Source organism: Vicugna pacos, chromosome 30 (genome assembly GCF_048564905.1).
Source record: "Vicugna pacos chromosome 30, VicPac4, whole genome shotgun sequence".
Taxonomy (NCBI): Eukaryota; Metazoa; Chordata; class Mammalia; order Artiodactyla; family Camelidae; genus Vicugna; species Vicugna pacos.
Genome location: NC_133016.1, coordinates 9,908,364 through 9,926,717, shown reverse-complemented (window position 1 = coordinate 9,926,717; position 18,354 = coordinate 9,908,364). Strand labels below are relative to the sequence as shown.

Here is an 18,354-nt window from a genome sequence, read left to right as displayed (position 1 = left end):
CTCTTCCTTGCCCTGGTTCCGAACCAAAGGCGAAATAAGAAATAAGGAGAAGGGGCAAAGAGGTCACCTTTACTAAAAGCTGACAGCAGAGAATGTGGTTTGTGTCACTGAGTGAGTGGGCTTCCGACTCTTTTAACCCCATCCTCTGCCAGACGTACCCCCAGCCCTGCTGGGCGGAGGTAGACCTCCTCCTTGCTCTGAGCAGAGCGCCCCCTGGCAATGCAGCTGAGAACGCGGCTCCGGAGAGGGCGTGGCGAGGGCAGGGCTGCGCATGCTCAGTGTGTCTTCCCAAACTCCCGCGAGAGACCGCAGGGACCGCCCTGCGGAACGGTCCCGCGCTGCCAGTCTGGCGCCCTCCGGGGGCCGGTGTGATTAGCGCTCCGCGACTGGGGCCGGAGGGAGTGAGACGAGGCCGCAGACGTCGGCCAAGGCCAGGGGATGCGAGACAAGGTCATGTCTTCCAGGAGGCTGGCACAAGGCAGGTCCTCACTAAATCGTTTCCTCAACCTCTCCGCCCGCCTCGGCCGTTCAGCCCCCTAACACAGCTCTGCGGCTTCACCGCGGCCTCTGGGCCCCATCCACGCATTTCCCTCGAGTCGCAGCCACGCAACAGACACACCTGGAATGTCCACCCGATGAGGGACGGAAATTCCCATCCGCCTGATTTCAAACATTTGGAAGCAGTGTCTCCGCAAGTCGTCTCCCACGGGTCACACGCGGAGCCCAGGGTTTTGATTCAGAGTCTGTGCCTGTGACTGAGGTTCGAGGAGCCCAGCGCCGTCTGTCCCTGAGTCGGGGCGGGCCAGGGTGGCTTTTGAGCAGCACGGGGACTCGGTCTTCACTGGACAGCAAGTCGCTCTTCTCCAGGCCCCTCGGGCTGAGGGGTGTGGGCGGCGGCGGGAGGAGGAAAATCACCAGAAGTGTAGGACCGTCACCCACACTCCCCGGGATGTCAGCTCTGCCCTGGCCGGTGTGAGCCTCCGCTTCCTGCCTGGGCCCAGGAGACTGAGAGGACAGAGACATGCTTCTTAAGACAGGACTGGAATCCAGGCTTCCTTGGGGTGGCTTTGGACATGTGAATTCATTTATTTCCTCCTCTGTTTCTATTTTACAGTGGGTTATGACAAATAAATTCCAGTGTGCCACGTGCTACTGCTGTGGCCGTCTCTCTGACACTCAAAACCAGAACTAACTATGAATTTTGAAATGTCTGATGGTCAACAAAGTATTAATTTCCTCCCTGGATTGGTTAACATGACTTGTAAAATTCAGTTATTGGCAAGAACTAGCAGGCTGCATGGGGCACTGCGGTTTCGCTGGTCTGCAGAGACTCCTTTCTGCGTAGACAGACTCCTTTGCTGCTTGAGCCCTGGCATTGTACAGGTAAGAGGTGGAATTGTTTTCAGCTGTTTGGGTAGACTAAACAGTGGGTGCATAGCCACAGCTTCCTCTGGTTCAACTTACTAGGTAGAGTTCCTTGGACCTGGAAGAAGCGCCTGGTGAGCCGGCCACCTACCCACAGATTCCAGGCTTCACTTTCTGTTCCAGGGTGTGTTTGTGAATTGCCAAGGAACGGAAATTTTGGCCGTGGTCAGGCATTTGCTGTCTCTCTTTTTTTGAACGTTTTTTATTGAAATGTAGTTGAGTTACAGTGTTGGTGTCAGGTGTACAGAAAATTGATTTGGTTATACATATATAATTTCTTTTCCGTTTCTTTTCCGTTGTGTGTTATTAATAGAAATTGACTCTAGTTCCCTATGTGTATCTCTCTTTTGAATTGCTTATTTGGCCCAGGACAGGCCATTGCCCATCCTCCAGGATCAATAAATATCAAGAAAATTACCCAAAACCAAGTGGAGACTACTGTCTGGATAATGAGCTGACTTATGCCTTTAATGAATCTCTGCCATTGTCACCGCAGTGGGCAGCCCTGGGGAGCCTACTACTTTCATGTCACTCTTCACGAGCAAAGACAAATTGGAACAGGCACCCTTTGGGGGTTTTCTCAGGGAGCAGGACTCTTCTCAGCAGATGAAATAGATGTGGCCTGATTGAATAAGCTTCCACGAGGAGCCGTTGCAGGGCCCCGGGGGAAGGTGTGGGGGCAAAGCTGGCGCCAGAGGGACACCAGCGCCACCCGCACAAAGCCTCGTGAAGAGAGGCGATTCTGGCTTCTGCCGGCTGAGGAGGGAGAGTGGAGGACACTGTGGTCTCCCCAGGGGGTCGCGTTTAGCTCTCGGATGCGCCAGAGGAACCGGCGGGTGTGGGAAGAAAATATCAGAACTTCTCTTTTTGTTTGTTTGCATTCCTGAAAGTTGTAAGAGTTAACGTTCGTGCGCTGTTTTAAATAAGTGTCAGACACTGCTTCACCTGCGTGGTGGTCTTCATCTTGACAAGAGCACTAGGAGGTGAAGACTTAGAATTTACCCAAGATGCGGAGGCTCAGTGGATTCCAAAGATCAGCCTGAGGTCAGGTCACTGCCAGGAGGTGTCAGAGCAGGCTGGCTGGCTCCTGAATGGTCTTTTATCACCATTGTTTAACCACAGTTGTGGCTGAGACCATCTTCACCATGTGGTTCATGTACACACACACACACACACACACACACACACACACACACGCCCCAATTTTATTTCTCACCGAGAGGTAAAAGTTCGCAGCCCTTGGGACAGAGCCCTCCGTGAATAAGAGCCCCCGCCCCGCTGCCTCTGACCCAACAGTGGGAATTTGAGCAAGTCCCTCTGGCTCTGGCCCTCCGTTTTGTAACAGGAAGGCTGTGGACACGGCGACCTTGGGTCCTTTCCAGCTCTGTCATTCACTGCTCCCAGGACAGCACTATAGTAGGAGATAATCCCCCCTGATTAATCCTTTAATCAAACAACAGCTTGAGTTTTCCACTGCGTTTAACTGCCTGTTTCCCTGGGAGTGCTTCAGGGATTGTCAGCACTTCGGGTAGTTTGGGACCATTTCATACTAGATGGATCTGATTTTGCAAAATTTAGCTTAAAAAGAAAAGGAAGAGGACTTTGGGTTTTGGGGTTTTTTGTTTTGTTTTGGTGTCTGTGGATCGCAGAATTGTGGCCTTGCTGCCTCTGGGGAGTGGGGCTGCCCTGGAGAGCATTATCTTCCTGTGGAGTGCCCTGGAGAGGGAAAGGAGGGGTTATAGCCAGACTTCCAGGAGGTGGTCGGCAGGTTTGCAGAATATATTTGAAACACTCTCTCATTTAGGTGTTCACTCTTTTACATTTGGTTGATTGTTTAAATCACTAGATAGGTTTAAAAATGATGATAAAAGGAAAGTATTCATTTTTAAGGAGTTGGTTCCACCTTTGCCTACACATTCTTTTCTCATTCTAAGATTTTAAATGGACACCTCTCATCAAATGGGTAAGCTCCTTGAAGGAGAGACCTTGCCTTACTCACATCTGTACCTCAGGGTTTGCCCTGCACCTGGCACATTATACGCTTTCAACATATTTTTATGCATAAAAGAACATGCCGACTTTGCAAAGACCTTGTGGGTTTTTTAATTGGTACCCTTCCTTTGCCGCATTGGAAATGACTAACTGTCTTTATAAAAGTGCCAGGAATGGAACAAAGCCTTCTCTCACCCCAGAAGCCACAGACCCATTTTAAAATATAACCAATAATGTCTTTTTTTCTAACTATAAAATAATGCACACACAAAAGGTAGAAAAGTTAGGAACCTTAATGAGGAAAAAAAAGATGACCTATGATTTCATTAACATGTTGCCATTGTTTGGTTGGTTTCTACCAGGTTTGGTGTCTAAGCACCACATTTTAACAATGCACATTGTGATTATGTTATATTCAATATCCTTTTTTCCCCTTATGTTTTGAGCATCTTCCATTGTTAATAAAAATTCTTAGTAAACATTTTTAAAAGCTGGTAGTATTTTGTCAGGTGAATGTAGCATCATATGAGCAAATATATCAATAATGGTCGTCATTTGGATGGTTTCTAGCTTTTTGCCATTGTAAAGAACACTGCAGTGAACATCTTTGCCATTATCCCAATTAAAATTTATGAACAGTTGGAGCAAGAGATGGGGAACTAAGCTGTTAGTCTCTGCAGTGTAAGAGGATGTGCCTTGCTTTCCAGAGGTGGAGTAAATTCAGCCCCAGGGGTGAAGGTCGGTGAAGATTGGTGGGTTGGGGCAGTGTTGCCTGAGGGAGGACAGTGACGAGGTCAGAGCACCTGCTACAAAAGGAAAAAGTGATGTGTTTTTTTCCTTCCTGGAAAAAGAAAGGAAATTCAGTAAAGAGAAAATTCTGATACACATTTGGGCGGATTTTTTAAAGACTTAAACATCTCAGCTTTGAGAGGAGAAATCAAGATTTTACTTTTTCTCTCTATGAAGTGTTCCTTTAGTGGCTGGTGTTTGACAGCAGATTTCAGTGGCCTGGGTTGTGAATACCTAGAGACTGACATTTGTAGCTGTGATTCCATGGCAGGATTTCTAATGTCAAGACTACTTCCAGATATATGGCACTTTGCAAACCTAGGACACGTGGTGTTTGCAGTGAACCCGGTTTGGCTTATTTTTGTCCTTCAAGGACTTGACAGTCTAGTGGAGGAGAAAATCATTGAAGAAACAATAGGAGCAGGAGTTCTGGAGTGGACAGCCCTGAGTTCAAATCCTAGCTCTGCCTCTGACTAGCTGGGTGACGTAGGCAATTTAACCTCTCAGCACTTTAGCTACTTGGTCTGCAAACTGGGGTTCATAGTCCACAGTCATAGGACTCGGGGAGAGGGTGCAGCATCAGCACAGGCCTGGCTCATGGGAACGACTTGATTTCAAGTGTCTCAGATGCACAGAAAAGATCAGCCACTTAGGTCAGGAGCAGAGGCAGCTTCACAGAGGGACATCTACCTCACTGGTCCTTGGGGATGTTTGGGAGGTGACTTGTGGAGAAGTGGGGTAACAGCATCCCCACCAGGGGAACTGTTGTTTCAGGAATGTGACGCTGGAGCACCAGCCAGAAGTCCAAGTTTTCTGAGCCCTGATTCTTTACTTTTGCTGAATCATTCTGCATTTGTCAGTATCTTCTTAGGTTACATTTGCCCTGCCTCTTTAAAAAAAATTATTCATCTAAGAATCATATACCATTGGAGCTTAACTAACTTTTTCTATGCAAACTGCAAAAGGAAATAATTTTCCTCTTTTTTCCTTTGATATTAGGTTGACTATTATTGTTTAAGTAGTCTAAAATAAACTGGCACACTGTTGGCAGATTGTAGTGTATTTTATCTACTTTAAATACCATCTGTATGATGATTGCCCACTGTCTGCTGTATCCCTGCATGTGGATGTTTAATAATTGTCACAAATTCATCCCATCCAAAAACAGAGCTTCTGGGCTTCTACGCCAAACGAATCCTCCCTTAGTCTTTCTCATTACAAAAATGTTACAAGTAACCATCCAGTTGCTCCAGCCGAAATCAGGAACCATGCTTGATTCACCTTTCCCTCACCACTCCACGCAAGCTAGTTCACCGACTGAACTGTCTGTTTCATCTTGAGAATGCATCCCAAACCACCCACGTCAGTGCGTCTTCCATGCTTGTCCAAGCCACGCTCGCCTCTCATTCGGGCTTCTGTATGAGGTTCTATTGTGGTACCGCCTCAATCAATTTCCACCAGGATCATCAGTTCAAAATATAAAAGACCAAGCCAGGCCCCAGAGGAGAAGCCTCCAGTGGACTCCATCATTCTAGAGTGACCCCAGCTCCTTGTGAGGCTGCACAGCCCGATATGGCCCAACAGCCTCCCTGCCCAGCTTTGCCACTCTCACCTTCGTGTTTACCCTCTAACCTCAGCACCAGTGACATTTTGATCCAGATAATTCTTCATCATGGGCAGTTGTCCTGTGTATTGTTGGATGTTTTGAGTCATGTCCACCCCTCCCCACTAGTTGCCAGGAGCACCCTCCCACACCGTGGCAACAAAAATGTCTCCAGACATTGTCTAGTATCCCCTGGGGCACAGAGTCATCCATTGAGAGTCACCAGTCATGTCACCCTGGCTTCCTTCCCATTGCACAAGATGAACATTCTCCTGGTTATATCCATCAGGGTAGCTCGCCCTGCTCCTGACACTCTTCCTTAGCTGGTCTCATGTCTGCCTCCTTCTCTGTTCTGATCTCCACTTAGATGTCACCTCTTTGACCACCCCAAACTAAGGTGACCCCTTCAAAGTCACCCTACACTACATCACTGCATTTTAATTTCTTCATATCATTTGTCAGTATCTGAAACGAGTTTGTTTATATCTTGGTTCGTTGTTCTTTCATTAGGTTGTAAGCTTCATGAGAGTAGAAACTTGTCCATCTTCATGAGGTGTCCCAAACGTGACCAAGAGTACCAAGCCCGCAGCAGGCATGTGACAGTAACTAACGTCGAGTGGACGTGAAATGACTTCCTCCTCCTTCACGGAGGTATTTGTTTGAAGGTCTGGAGTGGTGGCCTGAGGGTTTGGGGCAATTCTAGGACATGACTGTTGGAGAAGCCTAGGGAGATTTTGTTTTGACAGTATCTTCTAGCCTCAGCTTTCTTAGTCTGATGAACTAAGTGCCAGGGGCCCCATGTCGGTGACCCATGGGTCCTGTCCTCTTACTGAGAAGGTTCTAACAGAAAGGTCACTTCTCACAGGGAAATATACACAAAATGTTATGGTAACTCACAGAGAAAAAAAATGTGACAATGAGTATGTATATGTCCATGAATGACTGAAAAATTGTGCTGAACACTGGAATTTGACACAACATTGTAAAGTGATTATAAATCAATAAAAAATGTTAAAAAAAAAAAAAGAAAAGTCACTTCTGGGACAACCCAAGCACAAGGGTAGCAGGTGGAGAATATCAAGGTCTTGGAAGGGTTTTTGACACAAAGAGAATATTGATTTCTAGGAAAGGAAAGGGGCCCTTCCCTTTGGAGCCAGCGGGGGTCACGTCCTAGGAGACTGGGAGAGCGCCTCCCTCCACAGGAGCATGGCGCCCAACCCCAGCCTCCTGACCACCCCGTGGTCACACACACTCCTCTCTGCGTCTCACAGGATACGTTTCCGGGGGCCTCCAGCCAACCTCTTGACTCTCTTCTCTTTGCCAAATACAAGGGCCAGTTCTGCCTCCTTCTGACCTCTCTGAAGCTGCTGATTCAGTGAATCACTTTCTATCCTCATTGTCTTCCCCACTCTTGGCAGGCTTCCTTACAGAAAAAAAAAAAAAGAAAAAAAAACTCTGAAAGATTAATATTGACCACAAAGGATATGTTTTTCCACTTTTTTTTAACATCTCATTTTTCAATCTTAATTGATTCAACTTGCTGCAACTATAATACATTACAATTAAATATTAGAGTCAAGAGCTGGGGACAAAAGGCAATATTGATAGGATGTATGTTAAATACTGAAGTTTTAAAGATAAAAATTAATTGCCTTATTGTTCCCTATAGATGTGGAACCTCTCAGAACAGCACACTCCCAGGGGGCAAAAGCATTGATCAGCATATAGCATGTGCCCACAGGATGGAGCCAAGTGTCCAGCACTCTTTGTGGCTTTTGTACCCTAGAGGGAGAAACTCAAGCAAGAGCCTGTGGTTCTCCCTCTAACAGCACCCAGGTGTGCAGGGCTGGGATATCCGGTGTCTGGACTCATGAGAATTTGTCATTTTTACGGCTCTGCCGTGAGTTCATGTTGAGCAATGCTCTGCCTCCAGCTGCTGCTCCACCTGGATAGATGTCGGTGACGATGTTAGAGAAATAATCAGTTACTGTTTGAAGGCAAATTCCAGACTCTTACACACACACACACACACACACACACACAGTGCTGCCCAGGCTACAACTCAGCTCTAAGAGTTTTGAGGTCTTGGTAGAATGGCCAGGAGACTTTTTTGTCTAAAGAGGCTAAACCTGGTCATTTTTGAGGCTGACTCCAGTACACAAATGTAAAGAACGGTTTTGTTTTAGGGAAACCATGAAGTAAGCTGAATTCACGTTTAGGGGAAAGAGTCTGCTGTCTGAGACCATGAACCCATACCCCGCCCCCAAGCCCAGCAGTACACGTGCCCCCCCTGTCATTCCCTGAGCTCCTAGCCTCGTCTGATGGTTCCTGTCAGTGTGCATCTCTCTTTTTTATCAAGCAGCTTGAGATTTAGAATAAATGCTCTTTGTTGTTTAACCCAATTAGATTGGGTTTTGGTTATTTACACCTGCAAGCAGCCCAACCTGTAGAAACTCACTCGGAGGAGAAACGATGAAAAAGCCAGGCCTGAGTTCACCTCTTGTCTTCATTTCTAGTATTGCCGTGATAAAGTACCACAAGCCAGGTGGCTTAAAACAGCAGAAACTCCTCTGGAGTCTAGAAATCTGAAATGAGGTGTATCAGACTAAGGGCCCACAGCATGACCCCATCTTAACTAACTACATCTGCACTAGCCCTATTTCTAAGAAAGGGCACGTTCTGAAGTGCTGAGGGTTAGGACTTGGCCATAGGAATTTGTGGGGGACACAATTCAACCCATAAGAGGGCCTCTCCAAGGCCCTCCTGTGACAATAGTTTGACTGCTGTCAGCAACAGCGGGAGGAAACTCTGTGGGAGCCAGGAGGCCCAGCCATCGGAGTGCTCTCATGGGTACTTGGATCTGTAATTCCCGAATTGCCCGTGTCCGAGCTCACTTGGCTGAGTCTGCACCACTTGGATGACTGTTGCTCCTAGAACTTGTGCTGGTTGGTGTGGGTGTCACTGGCAGTGGTGCACTGGAGCCATGGAGCCCAGGGATGGACAGGACGGGAGGGTGAAACCCAGGGTCCGAGGCTTTGTGCAGGAGACTGGAAACATCCTCATAGCATCTCTCCCCCCCTCGACAGCTCGCGCACACGCCCCTTCCAGGGATGGGTCAGGAGCAGCCAGTGGGCAACAGGAACGAGGCCAGGGCCCCACCCTGGAGGTGCTGAGTGTTCTTCCCACCATCCCGGCTCCAGCCTGTGTTCCTGCTGACATTGGGGGTGACGAGAACCCTGGGCTGGGCATGCCCACGTTGTCAGAGACGCAGGGGTAAAGTGTGCGTCTGTGTTTTGGCTGGAGAGGGGAGGGAAAGGGCCTGACGACGAGAGCTGTGGGGTTGGCTGTGTGCGGAGCCCACACGGTGCTTCTGATGCTCCAGGAACCAGAGCACAGGCTGGGACAGGAGGTGGGGCGGGGTCAGCTGGGGTTCTGGAGAGGGACTAGGTGCACTGGGGGCTGGGCCTTGTGCAGGGAGAGTCAGGGGTCAGTCAGACTAGGGAGCCTGAGAATAGCTACTCCCGGGAGTGAAGGGCAGTTGAGACGAGTCCTAAACAAGCATTAGAAGCGCACATCTGATGGGCTCTGCGTGTGTTTTCCCCGCAGTGGTTCTCGACCCCTGCTACGTGTGAGACCATTTGGGGAGTATTAAAAAATGCTGATGCCGTGGTCGCACCCCGAGGAATTCTGATTTAACTGGCCTGGGGCAGGACCTACATTAGTATTTTTTAAAGCACCCCAGGTGATTAAATTGTGCAGCCAAGGTGGAAAATCATAGTTGTTGAAAGACCAGAGGAGGAAATGGAGAGTTCTTTTTCCAACTCCAGGTGAGGCAAGGACTCAAGTACCACATTTAACTCCACTGGCAGCCAGAGCACTAATTGTTCACAGAAGAGCAAGTTCTGACAGAGTCCTTCACCTCGGGGGCCTCCTTTTGGGCAGGGAGCACAGATCCTGGCAGGGCTGCCAGGGCAGAGCCAGCTGGTCTGGGCGGCGAGGCCTCTTCCCTGGTAAATGGGCACTTCCTCTCGGAATTCCCGTGTCTGCAAGGGAGGGTGGCAACCCTGACAGACCATAGCCAGAAAATAACACCAGCCCTAGGGTGGAACCAACTCACGTCCCCAGGTCCCCAGCCAGAGGGAAGACAGGTAGGCCCCCAAGCAGGCCCCAGAAGGCACCGTGGCAGAAGACCATAGGGACACCTTTGGGTGGACCCTGGGAGTGATGTGGGGGATGAGGGCAGAGGGTAGGTTGAGCTCTGTCCCTGTGGGTGGCTGACCCCCACGGAGAAAGCACCCTCCCATCTGACTCCTGCTCAGAAGGGGGAGCATGGGGCATCCAGCCAGTGCTTCTAAATTTTAGGCCTAGCTCTTCCTTGCAGGGCAAATTAATTAACCTTTCAGCCTTGGCGGGGTGGGAAAATACCAAGTCACCTCACAGCCTTTCCAGAGGTTAATTATTTCCCATTTCAGCGCCTCCGGGAAAGCACTGAGGTCCCTCATTGTGATCTCTTCCCCCGCCCTGTTTCCTCTCTCTCTGCACCCTTCCTTCAGGCATGATTTCATATTCCCTTGAATTAAATTCCAGCTATCTAAAATGGCAGAGCTGGCTTGAACTTAGAGGCTGACATTAGGAAAGCTCCAGTGTTTTTATTCATGCTAGTCTCACCGAGTTAAAAGTCCAAGGCATCTTATAGCAGATGTGCCAATATTTGTACAGTGTCCTGTAGTTTACGAAGCACTTATTTGTCATCTCACCAAGTCATTAAATTCTGAGGACAGACATAAATAGATCTGGACCTCATACCATCTCTGCATTATTGAATACCCAAAGCTTCTCATCGCTAGACCGCCTTACAATGCGAGATTTTGGGGGCTTGAGGAACTAACTCCTCTTGATGGAATTCAAGTCAGAGCCGCCATACGGTGAACCTCAACTCTAAGGAACAGTGGTGGAGGGAGACTTCCTTGTGTTGCGCACAGGGATAGCCTTGCTCCTTTGCAGCCATCAGCATCACCTGGAGGGCGTGTGACCTGGAGGCCCACAGGGCCCCACACGCAGAAGGACTCTGCAGTTAGGAGAATCACCCCCTGGTCTAATGCTCTGCTGTTGAAATTCTTAATAATTTTTAAACAAGTGGCCTTGCATTTTCATCTTGCACAGGGCCCTGCAAATATTGTAGCCTGTCTTGCCTGGTAACTTCTTTAAAACGCAGAATCTCAGCCCCTGCGCTGTACCTGCTGATTCAGAATCCGCATTTTAACAAGATCCCTAGGTGATTCACATACATGTGGACATTTGAGAAGCACTGCTCATACTGCTTTGGAGTTGTTTTCCTAGAAGTTAGTACAAAAAGATGTTATTAAGAGGAGATTTTTTTTAAATTGGAAAGAGCATGTAGGACAATGACAGTTTTGACACCCTAAAGATCTCTCTCTCTCTTTTTTAATAGTCTTAAACTTTATATCTTGGAATGTACACTATCTCAAGTCGTTTCAGAAGATTCAGACAAGCAGAGATCTTGTTACAGAATGCTAGCAGGGAGCGGGGCCAAGCGCTGTTTTAACACAGTTCCTTCATTTTGGAGTCACAGCCAAATATTCCACACCCTGTTTCCTGGCCAGGACAACAGGGGAATTCCTTAGAGGGGGATCCATCCTTGGCTTCAGTTTCACTCGATGCCACTAGAAGGCTTACTGGCATTCTAATTCCCCTGGAGCCCTGGGTAAGCCTCGAGCCTATACATTTTGGAGGTTGATGGGATTACCCACGTGGGCCCAGCACACCTGAAGGGCACGGCTCTCCCATCAGGCACTGTGGGACCCTAAGATGGCTCCTGAATCTTGGGGGTCGGGGAGAGAGGAGAAGGATACACATGCAGTCAGAATAGCTCCAACCCACCTGCCACACCAGCACTCAGCCAGCTGGGAATCACTGATAGAAACATCTGGGGTCAGGATCTTCCAGGCTTGAGATCTTTAAGTGGGTGGTGACATCTCGTGGTGGAACAGGTCCAGGCAGTGAAGGGCCACATTAAAGCAATGCCCTGGCATCTCTAGCAGGACACCACTGTGCCCCGCCATGCACCTTCCATCAGCTCAGAAGGACTCACCCCCTCATCCTAAATCTCTGTAATCTGCAGTGTGACGCACAGCCTCTTGGACCACTCACCCTGAGCCATTGTCTGTCCGTGGAAACAAAGGAGCAACCATGCCGTTCAGGACAGCTGCCCTCTCCACACCTTCAAGGGGATTTACTACAGGTTTGCTCCCCTGAGGAACTCCCATATGAAATGATAAATATTCCTGTAATAAGGAACACTGGTTCATAAAAATAGATACCAAAAAGGTTAATTCACCAATATTCACTTTGTTTTAAATCTTAAGTAGAATAGTGGTTGCCAGGGGCTAGGGAAGCGGGAGGGGGAGTTAGTGTTCAACAGGGACAGAGCTTCACTTGGGGAAGACAAAAAGTTCTGAAGATGGATGGAGTAATGGTTGCACAACAGTGTGGATATGCTTAATGGCACTGAAGTGAACACATAAAAATGGTTTAAATGGTGAGCTTTACATGATTTATAGTGCTGATTAATAATTCTCCAGCCGTCACCCTCAGATGACACCAAGTGCTAGCTGTCCCCTTTTCTTTGTGGGGACAGTGATGGTGGGGCCCAGTCACACCTTCTCCACGGAAGGCACACATGGCGGTAAAATTGTGTGATCACCAATGGTGTTCCTGTAGCCTCGTCCTCCTCTCTGAAGCAGTCACCCACCCTGCTTACCACCCCTTCGTTCTCTGCTGTGATGCTTTGCTCACCTGTCTTCCGGGTCCATCCCAAGCAGACACAGTCCTTGGTGGGCATTTTCTTATACTAGGAGCAGCCCTGCTCCCTTGATTCTGTCTTCTCCAGCCTGTACACTTAGCCGCTGGGGACACATGGGGCAAGAGTGCACCCTCTGTCACGGCTTGCGGACACCTGGTTCAATCCCCACAGGCCCTGGAGAGCCACTTTGGTCAACCAGCGCCTGGCGGCCCCAGCTGGCCTCCCTTCTCACCCTCCTTTGTCCGGCGCCCTCTGGGGTCCATCTGTCTGGGATTTTCCTCTCCACGGGGCCTGCATGTGGTGCTAGCTCCTGGTGAAGCAGACTTTGTAATAAAATCCTGCAAAAATGTATCTGCTGTGAGCATTAACCATTTGTATCGGGGACCCATCCTCCTGCTGTAGAGCCTTGAGATTCAGCACGTGGTCTGTGCAGCCAGGGCCATGATGGGGGGAGCTGTACTGAGGAGCAAGGTGGAGCTTTCTGAGCAGAGCCCACCCTCTGTGCTCTGGGGACTTCCGCCTCTTCCTGCGCACAGAGACATAGAGCTTTGCACTTTGGGACTGCCCCATCCAAGTCCACCACACACACCCCTGCCCCACCAGTAACGTGCTCGCCCAGCATTGTCCTTTTCCGTGCTTGTCTCTGTGCGCACACTCCGCAGGCCTGCGTGTGCACACAGACCACACGCCCAAGTCCCGGGGTAGCTAACATTGACAGTGGGTTCAGAGAGTGTCAGTCTGCTCACTCCACGCTGGGGTTCTCCATCAGCCTTCTACCCAGTGGTCTGAGCATGGGCTAATGATGCAGCCTAGAGCCAGCATGCCGTCGGGTGTCGCAGATGGTGATTTTCTAGCTCTGTCATTCCTTCTGAAGTGATTGGCTGGAATTTGTCTATAAAAACAAACTTTCTCTCATCAACTTTTTTGGCTTTCCCGAGTACAGTTCGTACAGGAAAGACAGCATAAATGACATTCTCATACTCTCAATGGTGACCGATTCTTTTTAGTGTAATTATTAATTCATGGATTTTATATATTTTATGAGTTTAATCCATTGCATTCATTATTCTTTTCAAAATGTGGTCTATACATACAATATTATTCAGTCTTGATTTTCGCCACTTTTGATTCTTGGCCCTGGGATGTCCCATCACTCTTTGCTGTCAGGAAGTTCTCTCCTCTGTGGTCAGAATCCTTCAGGTTGGAATTTCCCTTTATGGTCAGATTATGATCCAGCCTCCTGGCGAAAAACAGGAATGAAATAAAGTTCCAATGATAATGTTGAAAAAAGAAACCACTGCTGTGATAACAGAATGAGAGGGGGCTGGCTTGGCCACTGTAGATACGAGGATGATCTAAACTTAGGAGAGTTGGGCAGATGCTGTGTTTGATAAGGGAATGAATGCAGGCTTGTGGTATGAATAACGACATGGTTTGTGTGGCCCGTCCTTCCCCAGAAGTGACTGTGGTTGGTGTTGGTCAGTCCACACTGTGAACATCATTTTCAGTCTAAGATCCAGTTCTCCCGGGGCTCCACCATACTGATGATACGCCAGAGCACAGGCAGGAGGTGAGGGCTGGGAGTCAAGGCAAATGAGGGAAGGGGGTGTTCTTGGTCTGGACGGGAGGCCGGGCTGGCAGTGGGATAACCACATCACATGAAGGCAGGCTTGAGTCTGGTGAGGGAGGTTCTGGGCCACACAGTGCAGCTGGGGAAGAGGTGAATTTTCATGCTGGATCAGATGGAGCTGTCAAGCAAGGGGTCCCAGAGTGGCAAACAACTGTCCCGGGAAGTGTTTACACCACAGGTGTATGGCCACGGATGGAACCTGCAGGAGAATGAGAGGACATCACTTCCTACAGTCTAGGTTCTGTGTGTCTAGAACAAAGCCTCTGACTGAACACATACTTTATAGTAAAAGTGCACTTTATTCATTTCATTTTTAGAATAGGAAACTTTGAGGTTGTAGCAAGTTTAAGAACATCCTTTTTCGTGAACAATAATAAAAACAGTAGGAATAGATTGAGAAGAAACATGGAGGTTCTTACAATTTGTCATGAAGCCACTAGGGGGCAGAGGAAGACAGCTCTTTGGAGCCACTAAAACCCACTGCAGTCCCGATCCTTTTTCACCACTGCAAAATGCTTGAGTGAAAAAAAAATATATATATATATGTATATATATATATATAGCACAAACCAAAAATGGCTTTACCGTTATCAAGAGTTTCTGGTATTCTGAGGTAGTTTATATTTTATAGATAGAGTGTTGAGTCTCAAATGCAACACTACCTTTAACAGAATTCAGCGAGTGAAAATTCAGGCACAACCGCTCTTCAGCACCATGCTTCCGGCTTGCGTACAAGTACATACGTGTGGTGGTCACTGCCCTCAAAGAATGTTAGACCGAGCTGGGCAAATGAGAGCTGCGTGTTTGGCTGCTGTCGTTTGATTTTGTAGGCTCGTAAGCCCAAGGTAGGCCCAAGGGAATCAGTCTCAAGTACAGCCTTTGTCTCAGAAGAGTTTTAAATTGTTACTACACGATGGAGCTTTTCCGCTGAAGCGACTCTTGACTCGCAGAGCACAAGGAAGGCAAACTCGTTGCCAGACACAGTGGAGAAGCACAGCGATGTGCCTCTGTTGGTGCTTCGCGCCTTGTGAGGGCCTTCTGCTTAATTATCTTACTCAGGGAATCAGGCATTTGACGCGGTGGTCTTATGGGTTGGATTAAAGCGCCTTTTGATCCTGAGGGTCTGTGATCTCCCCCAAGCCCCTGTGAGATGAGGACGAAAGGTAACATCCAATTCGCATAAGCTGAGGCTCTGAGGACTTATTTCGCTCGGTTCATTCATTCAACAAATACTTGTGGGCTGTGTGCCAGACCCGGTGAATGTGGTTCATAGATAAATTGAGGAAACAGACACATGGCCTGAAAACAGGGTGCTGTCTGAGGTGCCATGGGGATGTGTACAGGGAGCTATGCAAGTGGAAGGGAGAGGTTCCAAGGCTCAGCTGAGGGAAAGGGACCCGAGGAGGCTGTATAGAGGTGGTCATTTTTTTAGCTGCCTTGACTCTCGTCAAGACTCTTGGCAATAGCAAAACCAAAACCACTATGGAGGGACACTTCTGTGTAATAGACTGCACAGGATTCCCACAGAAAACAAAACAGCAAAACAAGATCATACCTGTGGAAGACAAGCTTACAATAAACATTAAAAATTACAAAATGCTTAAGGACACAGTCGCCAAGAGTAAAAAATAAGTGTCCACACCAAACATTGTAGCTTTCAGGTAATACAATGTTCAGATGGAGAGTATAAAGTAATACATTGAAAATCAAACCCACAGAAGAGAGACTAAGTGATGAGGATAAATAGGACTAGATGGACTTGAAGCAGAGCCAGATAGAACTTGTAGAAATGAAAAATAGGATTATTACAATGAAACAATCAGTGGTTCAGGTTAAGCAGCAACTTAGACACAGCGAAAGAAAGAGTTTTCAAATTGGAAGAGGGAGCCAAGGGGAGATGGAGAATATTAAAGAAAGCTGAAGAGGCATGGAGGATAGAATAACAAGAGTTGTCATATCCTTGATAGGAATTTCAGTCAAGAATAGAAAGAATAAGAGACTGGCAATCCTCAAAGAGATACTTGCTCCTATATGTATATAAATAAATATATATATTTTTAAGAATTAATAGAAGACATGATTTTTCAGATTCAAGTGGTAGGGAGTTCTGAGCAAAATAAATAAAAATAAAGTCATACCTAGCAGATGAAAGTGAAACTGCAGAACCCTAGAAAGGGAAAAGGGATTCAATCTCCCTGGATTAAGAAACCAAAGATTAAAAAACAAACAGACTTGGTGGGAGAAGGGTATAGCTCAGTGGTAAAGCACATGCTTAGCACGCGTGAGGTCCTGGGTTCAATCCCCAGTACCTCCACTTTTTAAAAAAAGTAATAAATAAACCTAATTAACTACCCCCCCCAGACAAAACAAAACTAAACTTAATAAATAAATAAAACAAAGCAAACAGCAGCAATAGTACTATTTAAAACAGCCTTCTCAATATCAACAAGAGAAGTCAGAAGACAAGGCACATAGGCACATGCTGACAGAAAATTACTGCCAAGGTTGACTTCAAAATCTAGCTAAACTGTTATTCAAGAGCAAGGATAAAACAAAGACACCTTTAATTAAATAAAAATGGAAATTTTACCTTTAGTAGATCCTCCTTAGACCAAACACTGAAAAACATACTTCAGAGGGAAAACACAGTAAGTTGCATCTAAAGGGAATGAGTCGGATGCAGAAAGGCTTCTGCTTTTCCCCTGGCATTCTCCTCCCTCCATCCTCGTCTCTCTCCCGTCATCCCTCCGCCCCCGACCTCACAGTTAGGAGGGCCTGCTGAGGAGGGTGCCCACGGGTGGTGATGGTGGCAGGTCCTCCTACTGTACAATTGTTCCAACGTTATGTCATCTCTGTCCACCTACACGTGTGTTCTGAACACCTCTGGCTGGGGTTCCCTATCAACTCATCACTCCTGGGACAAGAGATGGCAGCCAGAGGAACCCCAAACTGTGTTCTATAGCTCAGGCTATAGAAGGAGCTACACTTTTTGATTTTGTGAGGGACTCTCCCAGCTGTCCAGTAACTGTTCCTCCATCCTCCACAACAGTATCCCGTTGGCAGAGGTGGGTACCTGCCCTTGTTTGAGTTCTCTCTGAATCTGACCCTAAGACGAAGATTCTAGATGGAGCAGTTTATTTGGGAGATGATCCTAAGAGATGCTGGCAGTGGCATGGAGAAGCAAAACAGGGAAGGGAGGGCAGCCAAGAAAGCATAAAGCATGTGGAATCAAGCTGGCTACCACTGGAGGTGACTGAAGCTTAACTCTGCTCAGAAAGCTCTGGAAGCCCATGCAGAACACACGCCTCAGCGCTGTCCCACCTGAGGGGCAAGGGAGCCGGTGTGTATATATACCAACTCCTGCCCACCGTTGTTGGGAGGCTGCTCCAGGGGCATCAGTTCCCTGGCACTTTGTCGTGCTGCACAGGTGGCAAAGGGGGCTCCAGGTCCACAGAAAGTCCTCAGGCCATGAAATGAGGTGCTGGCAGTTGGAATTCAAGTTTCTGTGGGGGAAGGGGAAAGACAACTGTGTGGACGGGGCTCAGGCAGCAGGTGCTATGGTTCCTTAATTCAGTGCCTTTAGGAGAATGCACATCTTTCACAGGTGAAAAGAGAAAGACCCTGACGAACTCAGGGCCATGGCCAGCTGTCTTCCTCGTAGGTAGAGGGCACTTTGGAACTTCCTGCTGCTCACTGGCCTTTTCTGAACGAACCCTGCCTCCAGCTCCTAGTTCTCTCACAGACTTCGGGAGAGGTTTGCAGGAAGCCTGGAGCTTTTCACTCTCATTAAAGTGGCAGACTAAAAACAAAAAAAAAGTGTGTGTTTTGTCCACTGGCTTGGCTAATGACCTGGCAGGCAGTCTGGCAGGTAGACGTGTGCTCGGAAAACCACGCAGGTGCACCTGGCACTGCAAACAGCAGGTGACGAATTCCAAAGGAGCAGGAAATTCAGGATACTTAAACTTCTGCTGACTTAAAATACAAAAAAAAAAAAAAAAGAGGACATACTTTTATAGTACTGATATTTGCCCGAATTTGAGTGCTATAAAAAGAACCAGGGAGGAATAAAATTAGAAACACACCTTTTGCACT

The 18,354-nt window shown here is 47.8% G+C and overlaps 1 long non-coding RNA gene across 1 annotated transcript; it reads left to right on the top strand.

Moving 5' to 3' along the window:
• Positions 1–338: 338 nt before the first annotated feature.
• On the top strand, positions 339–12,983 carry LOC140690379 (uncharacterized). Its single transcript, XR_012065646.1, has 2 exons — positions 339–1,383; positions 11,952–12,983. It is a non-coding gene; the product is annotated as an uncharacterized lncRNA (long non-coding RNA).
• The last annotated feature ends 5,371 nt before the right edge of the window (positions 12,984–18,354 follow it).